This window comes from Hemibagrus wyckioides, linkage group LG24 (genome assembly GCF_019097595.1).
Source record: "Hemibagrus wyckioides isolate EC202008001 linkage group LG24, SWU_Hwy_1.0, whole genome shotgun sequence".
Classification (NCBI taxonomy): Eukaryota; Metazoa; Chordata; class Actinopteri; order Siluriformes; family Bagridae; genus Hemibagrus; species Hemibagrus wyckioides.
This window is the reverse complement of record NC_080733.1, coordinates 19,073,946-19,079,955: the sequence shown is the minus strand read 5'-3', so window position 1 is coordinate 19,079,955 and position 6,010 is coordinate 19,073,946. Positions and strand designations below refer to the sequence as shown.

General features: G+C 45.3%; 1 protein-coding gene across 1 annotated transcript in view; it reads right to left on the bottom strand.

Annotated features, from left to right (window-relative positions):
• ncaldb (neurocalcin delta b) overlaps positions 1-2,919 on the bottom strand; it is a 29,770-nt gene extending 26,851 nt beyond the window's left edge. Inside the window, exon 1 of the mRNA XM_058377227.1 lies at positions 2,700-2,919. The gene's annotated coding sequence lies outside the window, so the exon portion shown is untranslated. The remainder of the gene's footprint in view (positions 1-2,699) is intronic.
• Positions 2,920-6,010: the final 3,091 nt, after the last annotated feature.

Sequence of the window (6,010 nt, the reverse complement as noted above, 5' to 3'; positions counted from 1 at the left end):
GCTCCATCCTCATAAAAGCTGCAGTCGCATTATAAACAAGGATACGGTGCAGCTGTAAACACACCCTCTCACTTTCACTCCTCAGAGCGCTCACCTCTCTCTCTCTCTCTCTCTCTCTCTATCACCATCGCTCTCTTTTTCTCTTTCACTCCCTTCAATGGCACAAAAAGGAAACTTGTTTCAGGCCTCATGTTCTGCTTTATTTGTGTGTGTGTGTGTGTGTGTGTGTGCGCGTGTGTGTGTGTCAAAGTGTCATATTAAACCTTTTGGTTGTGCGAACATGAAGAGAAACATGGTGAAACGACTGAACACGGCTGAGAGACTTCCTGTAAGCCGAGTGGTGTTGATAACTGATGATCTGTTACAGTGAATTTACCCAGAACACCCAGCACCAGTGTGTGTCCTACACTCCACTCCACAGGAAGACACCAGAGTGTGTGAAGTTATGATCAATTCAACAACCGCACTGCACATATATGGACAGAAATAAATACTGCGATATATATATATATAAAATACAGCAGAAACACAAACACTCTGATCAGAGCAGCACAGAAGGCATGTCAGACCTCCTGAGATAAAGACAAGACATCCAAAAAGTATAAGTAAATCACTCCAGGAAATATTTCCAAACGTAAGTGAAGCACTCGAGAAGTCATTTACACAAATAAGTGAATCATTTGGACCGCTCGAGGAGTGGATGTATCATGTAAATCAGTCAAGGCGTCACTTACAAATGTAAGTAAATCAGCCGTGGACACATTAACAAATGGGACGAACTCACTCAAGGAGTCATTTTCCAAAGACACTGAATCATTTGAATCGCTCGACGAATCGTTAACAAATGAAAATCACTCAAGGAGTCGTTTACCAAAGTCACTGAATCATTTGAGGAATCGTTTACAAATGTAAATCCCTCAATGAGTCGTTTACCAAAGTCATTGAATCACTTGAATCCTTCAAGGAATCGCTTACAAATGTTAATCACTCAAGGAGTTGTTTACCAATGTCACTGAATCATTTGAATCGCTCGAGGAATCGCTTACGAATGTCAGGGAATCAGGAGAGGAGTCTTTAACAAATGTTCATGAGTCTTGAGGAGTCGCCTACAAATACATACGTGAATTACTCTAGAAGCTGCTTATAAAATTAGGTGAATCATTTGATTCATTTAATGAGTTGTTTGTAAATGTAGGCTATTCATTTGAATCACTTAAGGAGTTGTTTGGTAATGTAAATGAATCATTTGAATCACATTTAGAGATGTAAGCAAGAGATGCCGATCCACCTGACATGTTTTTGGACACTGGGAAGAACCCAGAGAACCCAGAAGGAACCCACTCCACACTGTCCAGACGACAATGTCCACTTCACACTATCCACTCTACACTGTCCACTCTATACTGTATAGCCACACTTTCCAGCCCATAATGTCCACTCTACACTGTATATCCACACTGTCCAGCCTACAATGTCCACTCCAAACTGTTCACACACTGTCCAGCCCACAACGTCCAATCCACACTGTCCACACACTATCCAGCCTACACTGTCCACTCCACACTATCCACACACTGTCCAGCCCACAATGTCCACTCCACACTGTTCACACACTGTCCAGCCCACAATGTCCACTCCACACTGTTCACACACTGTCCAGCCCACAATGTCCACTCCACACTGTTCACACACTGTCCAGCCCACAATGTCCACTCCACACTGTTCACACACTGTCCAGCCCACAATGTCCACTCCACACTGTTCACACACTGTCCAGCCCACAATGACCACTCCACACTGTTCACACACTGTCCAGCCCACAGCGTCTACTCCACACTGTCCAGCCTACACTGTCCACTCCACACTGTCCACACACTGTCCAGCCTACACTGTCCACTCCACACTCTCCACACACTGTCCAGCCCACAATGTCCACTCCACACTGTTCACACACTGTCCAGCCCACAACGTCCACTCCACACTCTCCACACAGTCCAGCCCACAATGTCCACTCCACACTGTCCTCACACTGTCCAGCCTACACTGTCCACTCCACACTGTCCACACACTGTCCAGCCTACACTGTCCAGTTCTGCACTCAGCCACAGCTGCATTATGATCCCAAATCATCTGCCTTATTGTGAAACCTTTAGTGCACTAAACAGCGAGTCCAAGCCGTTACTGCATCACCCCCTGTAGTGCACTTAACTCTAAATCTTTTAGTGCACTAAATATATTTTTAGAAGCCATCCCTCGCTGTGTCCAGCTGTAATGTCACCATGGAGCAGTGGACCGGACAGTGTAACAGAACCAGTTGACCATCACACCTTCAGCGCTCAGCCCTGACACTAGAACATCTCTGTATTAGTCATCAAGTGCACTAGAGAGATAGGGTGCAGACGTCTATTTTGATTCTTTAATCAATGCACTTACTTATAGAGCTCTGAAAGCCATACCCAAATGACAGAATACAGCATTCTTATGTAGTGCACCAAATAGTGTACACTACACTGTCATCTCGCTCCCTATGTAGTGCACTAGATAGGGTACTTCAGTCTATTATTTCAGCTCCTGTCTAGTGCACTAAAAGTTTTTAATATCATAATTAGGTTCTTTATTAATTAAGCTCGTTTTTTGTCTTGCACAGATAGACAGTGTGTGTGTGTGTGTGTGTGTGTGTGGGACAGACAGAAACTCACCGCAGTAAATGTAGATGGACAGCTGATGTTTTCTGATCTGTTAGACGTCCATAACCTGGAGACGCGCTGACAGAACACACACGCTCGGGTGTGTGTGTGTGTGTGTGTGAGTATAGAGACACAGAGAGAGAGAGAGAGAGAGAGAGAGAGGCGCGAGCAGAAAGACAGTCGCCAATCCAAACTCCGCAGACTGTCAATGCGCGCGCTCAGCTCAGCTCTCGGCTCAGAAACCCCGGTGACGTGAAAAGCCGCCGGGGTCACGTGACCGCGCTGAGACGGGCCTATCAGAGCCGCAACGCGGTTGCCCTGGCGACGGCTGCTCAGCATGCATGGCGCGTGCCGATCTCTTTCAGCGCCGCGCACGTCCTGTCATTTTTCTCGTCTCCTGTCGTATAAAAATATATATATATATATATATATATATATATATATATATATATATATATATAATTTAAAAAAAAACATCAAAACACAACAACAAACACCTCAATAATGTTCGAGTAAATAATAATAAGACTCGAAGATAAACACGCTACTCAAATAAAGTGATGATATCAGGAGAGCTAGCACATGCCTTATTAGCAACTAAAGCGGGGAGAATAAAATGTTTATTTGTTTGTTTGTTTGTTTCTGTAAAGATGGTGGAGTTTTCATCAGAAGACTCTTAACATTCGATAAGAGCAGATGTCCGCTCACATTGGAAGCCATGCTTTATTTAAGCGGATTGAAGTCATGAAAGCCTCCTATCATTAGCCTTAAATCACCAGCACCTGTGTGTGTGTGTGTTCTCCTTCATGGCTCCTACAGGCCCCGAGGAAAGGAGTATGCTGAGTCAGGTGGCTCTGAGTGTGTGTGTGTGAGAGTGAGAGAGAGAGTGATAGTGTGTGGAGTGTGTGTGTGTGGGTGGGCGTATGAGTGTGCGTGTGTGTGTGTGTGTGTGTGTGTGAGAGAGAGAGAGAGAGAGAGAGAGAGAGTATGAGTGTGTGTGTGTGGTGACTGTATGTGTGTGTGTGTGTGTGTGGTGTGTGTGAGAGTGTGTGAGTGTGTGCGTGAGTGTGTGTGTGTGTGAGTATGTGTGCATGTCTGTGTGTGTGAGTGTCTCTGTGTGTGTGGGGTGTGTGTGTGTGAGTATGGGGTCTGCACCCATCACACACTCCCCACACCACACATGTACACACTCCAGTGTGTGACCTTGACGTGAATGCGGTGTTTTGTGTGTGTGTGAGTGTGTGTGTGAGTGTGTGTGTGTGATATGAATCCTGATGCTGGTATTTTGCATGATTTTTTGCATGCTCAGGGAAATGCAGCGCTTCATAAAGCCGCGGGACTGAAATGAATCAGTAACGTCATGAAGCTAAAACCTAACAAGAGACCACATCCTGCAGCAGGGTCACAGGGTCAAAGGTCACCTAAAGACTACTGCACACATCTGTAAATAAATGTATTTTACATTATCTCCTTATGTGCACTGAAACATCTGCAGCTGAGCTCTTCACCTCAGGTCTGATCAACAGCAGTCATTAAATCATCTCAGATTAGATTAGCAAAGTGAGCTAACTGCACTAAATTAGCAAAGCGAGCTAACTGCACCAGCATCGATCTCTGATTCTGATCTATATATCTGATGTATCAGAACACATGATGATGTTATCTGATCTATATATCTGATGTATCAGAACACATGATGATGTTATCTGATCTATATATCTGATGTATCAGAACACATGATGATGTTATCTGATCTATATATCTGATGTATCAGAACACATGATGAAGTCTTCTGCCAAGACATCCTTCTACAAGGAAAGTGAGATCAGACATAAAGATGCACAAGATCCCCGAAAGCTCCACAACATCTTCTCTGCACTACTCAACCCTCCGACTCCGACCTGCTCCATCGTCCCTGAGCGCTGAAGATTTTGCCACTTTTTACACAGAGAAGATTGAGAAGATCTGCCAGACCTTCACGTCCGCCCCAACTTCATCTACATTACACAGCCAGGACTCAGCTGCTCCTTCACTGAAGCATCTCTCAACCATAGCAGCAGAAGAGGTTTTGCAAATCATCCACTCCTGCAATCCCACCTCCATGATCCCAACCAGTCTGGCTTCAAAGCAGCACATTCCATAGAGACTGCCCTTTTGGCGGCCACTGAGAAACTACATGCTGCCAAGCTTCATCTGTCCTCATCCTCCTTGACCTTACTGCAGCATTTGACACAGTTAACCACAAGACTCTCTTGTCCACCCTCAGGAGTCTTGGAATTTGTGGAACAGCATGGGAATGGTTTGCTTCCTACCTGGATGGTCGCTCATATCAGGTAACATGGAAGGGATTGACATCTGCCCCACGCAGACTCGCTACTGGTGTCCCACAAGGCTCAGTACTTGGTCCTCTCCTTTTCTCCTTCTACACCCACAGTCTTGGGAAAGTTATATCCTCACATAGCTTTTCATACCACTGCTATGCTGATGAAACCCAACTTATCTTCTCCTTCCCTCCCTCAGATACCACGGCTTCTGCTAGGATCTCGGCGTGTCTGGAAGACATTTCATCTTGGATGACCGCTTATCAGCTGAAACTCAGTCCCAGCAAAACTGAACTGCTGGTCATCCCAGGTGATTCATCCCCAGCCCAGGATCTTGCATTATCTCTGAACAACTCAATGATCTCCCCTTCAGCCACTGCTCGCAACCTTGGGGTAACCATGGACAATCTACTGATCAGTAGGACAAGGACAATCCGTAGGACAAGGACAAGGACAATCCTTTTCATCCCATGTTGCTAATGTGACACTCTCATGTCAGTTTCTTCTGTACAACATCAGAAGGATTTGACCATTCCTATCAACACAGGCTACTCAGTTCTCCCACACCACCCCACTGCTGCTCCTCCACTGGCTTCCGGTAGCTGAATCAGATTCAAAGCACTGACACTTGCCTACAAAGCCAAGAATGGACCAGCACCATCTTACCTCAAAGATCTTATTACTCCTCGCACTGCACCTCGCTCCCTCCGATCCACTAGCACTGCCCGACTGGTCCCACCATCTCTCAGGGCAAAAGGTAGGTATTCATCTAGACTCTTCTCTGTTCTGGCACCGAGGTGGTGGAATGAACTTCCTCTAGATGTCCGTACAGTAGAGTCTCTGACTGTCTTCAAACGACGTCTTAAGACCTACCTTTTCCTGAAGCACTTAAACTAGCTCTTATCTTTCCCTGTTTATGTATTGTTATATGTTTAATTAAAAAAAAACATCCAATTTTAGGCTAATGGTATCCTGAGTCTGTTACCTATTGAACCAGTGTTA